This window comes from Chiloscyllium plagiosum, unplaced genomic scaffold, assembly GCF_004010195.1.
Source record: "Chiloscyllium plagiosum isolate BGI_BamShark_2017 unplaced genomic scaffold, ASM401019v2 scaf_1558, whole genome shotgun sequence".
Taxonomy (NCBI): domain Eukaryota; kingdom Metazoa; phylum Chordata; class Chondrichthyes; order Orectolobiformes; family Hemiscylliidae; genus Chiloscyllium; species Chiloscyllium plagiosum.
This window is the reverse complement of record NW_025214383.1, coordinates 1-2,947: the sequence shown is the minus strand read 5'-3', so window position 1 is coordinate 2,947 and position 2,947 is coordinate 1.

Genomic DNA, 2,947 nt, shown 5'->3' with positions numbered 1-2,947 from the left:
TTTTATCCAAACTATTAAAACAAACGACTAAAGTCCTGGTTCGAATCCCATCTTAGCAGATGGTGGAATCTGAATTCAAGAAAAAATAACTGGAATTAGGAATCTCCTGATCTCCATGGAACCATTGTCAATGGCAAAAAAAACCCTGCCAACCTGACAGTCGCCCAGCCAGCTACTCACTGAAATAATCACTGCAAAGTTTCAACAAAGTAATGAAACTGGATGAACCACTTGGCATCTAAGAAGGCACCAGAAAATACAACCACAGAATCAGCCCTCTCGATGGTACAACGTCCTCCTCACTAACATCTGGATTTTGGTGCCAAAATGTGCAGAGCTGTCTCACAGACCAATCAAGGAACAGCCTGACATCCTCATACTCATGAAATCAACCCTTACAGACAATGACCAGACACCACCATCACCAGATTGTGGTGATGGAAAAGCGCAACAGGTCAGGCAGCATCCGAGGAGAAGGAGAATCGATGTTTCGAGCCTAAGTCCTTCATCACCCTGACCTGCTGTGCTTTTCCAGCACCAGACTCTTGACTCTAATCTCCAGCATCTGCAGTCTTCACTTTCTCCTGAAATCTCTGGATATGTCCTGTCCCACCGTCAGGACAGACCAGGCAGAGATCGTGGCACAGACAGGGAGGATTTGCCCTTGGAGTACTCAGCATTGACTCCGGACACCAGGAAATCTCATGGCTCCTGCTGATTACCACATACTGTCCTCCCTTGGCTGATGGATCAGTTCTCCTTCATGTTGAACAACATTTGAAGGAAGCACTGAGGAAGTAAAATGGTGTCAAACGTACTCTGGGTGCAGGAATTCAATGTCCACAATCGAGATGAGCTCTGCAACAGAATTACTGACTGAGCTGGCCAGGTCCTAAAGGACATAGCTGTTCATCTGAGTCTGCACTGGGTGGTGAGGGAACCAAGAGTGTACAACATACTTGATCTCATTGTTATGAAGTGACCAGCTGCAGATACATCTGGCCATGACAGTATCAATATGAGCGACCATCACACATTCCTTTTGGAGACACAAGTCTTGGCTTAAAGTTGAGAAAAACCTCCATCGTGTTGAGTGACACTATCACTGTTCTAAATGGGACAGACTTTGAATAGATGTAGGATCTCAAACTGGGTATCTCTGAGGCACTGTGGGACATCAACAGCAGCAGAACTGTACTCCAGCACAATCTGCAATCTCATGGGTTTGTAAATCCTGCTCTCACCCATCACAATGGACAGTAAAGGAGGGCATGTCATGAGCAGCACCAGGCAGACCAAAAAATGAAGTGCCAACCTGGTGAAGCTACCAAAAAGGACCATCTGCATTTCAAACAGCATCAGCAGCAAGCAACAGAGCTAAACGATCCCACAACCAATGGAACACATCGGAGCTCTGCAGTTCTGCCACACCCAGTTGTGAACGGTGATGGACAATTTAACAACTCACTGGAGGAAGCATCACAGATATTCCCACCCTTACTGATGGAGGAGCCTCACACATCCATGCACCAGATAAGATGACAGCATCTGCAGCAATCTTCAGCCAGATGCAAAGTGAGATGATCCATCTTAGCCTTCTCCAGTGTTTTCTAACATCACAGATGTGAGTTTTAAGCCAGTTAGCTTGAGTTTGAATAACATCAAGAAATGGTTAAGTAGTGCAAAGGCTATGGACTCTGCCAACATTCTGGCAATAATACTGATAGCTTGAGCTCCAGAACTTGCCATCCACCAAGTCACGTACCGCTCCAGCACTGGCATCTACCGACAATGTGAAACATTGCCGAGGAATGTTCAACACAAAAACACAGGACAATCCAACCCAGCCAATTTCCCTCTATCAGTCCACACTCGATCAGCAGTAAATTGATGGAACATTTTATCAACAGGGCTGCTCAGCAACAGCCAGCTGAGTGACACTCATTTTAGTCTCCACCAGGGCCACTTAGCTCCCGATTGTGGTACCGCCCTGATTCACAACCTGACAATTAACTGAATCCCAGAGGCGAGGTGAGGGTGACAGCCCAGTCCCACTCAAGACCACTAATTCTAGCTGATTCCACCCTTGTCTCAGCTCATACACTCTCATCCATCTTATGTTATCTCCAGACTTCATTATCCAAACGTACTCCTGGCCAGCTTCCCACATCCAATCTCACTGTAATCTCAAGAAAAACTCTGCTGCCCAAGTACTCCCTCGTACCAAAACTTGTTGATCCATCAAAAGGCTGCTATTCATAATCAACAACATAGAGCCACAGAGATGTACAGCATGGAAACAGACCCTTCAATCCAACCCGTCCAAGCTCACCAGATATCCGAACCCAATCTAGTCTCACCTGCCAGCATCAGTCCCACATTCCCCAATTTAAAATTCTCACCCTGGATTCAATTCCTGGTTGTGATCATCCCGAGCTCGCTGCAACACACAACCTTTGAGACCTTGACAACCCATTCTGTTCGAGACTCCCAATGATCTGTTAATTCATTACTTCACCTGTGTGGCTGCTTTTACAATTGCCAAAGCAACAAGGTATGAAATTCGCAGCCAAAACCTCACAGGTCTGCTTTCCTCCTTTAAGACATTCCTCAAAACCTGCTTATTTGGCAATGCTTTTGGTCACCTAACCTAATATCACCATCTCTGGCCTTATGTTTAAAATTCTCATTAATATTTTTGTGGAATTATAAGCATGATAATAAAAATACAAACTGTTGTTGAATTGGACATTATCTTCAGATCTTTACTGTTGCTGAGTGAATACTCTGTAATGTCTCTTACCCAACCACATTGTGGGAGCACCTTCACCACACAAACTGCAGCTGTGCAAGGAAGTCAAACATCACCCTCTCCACAGGCAACAGGGCTTTGGCATTAATCACTGGTATCTGCGGAAGGAGAAATACAGTTGATGTTTCAGGGAGT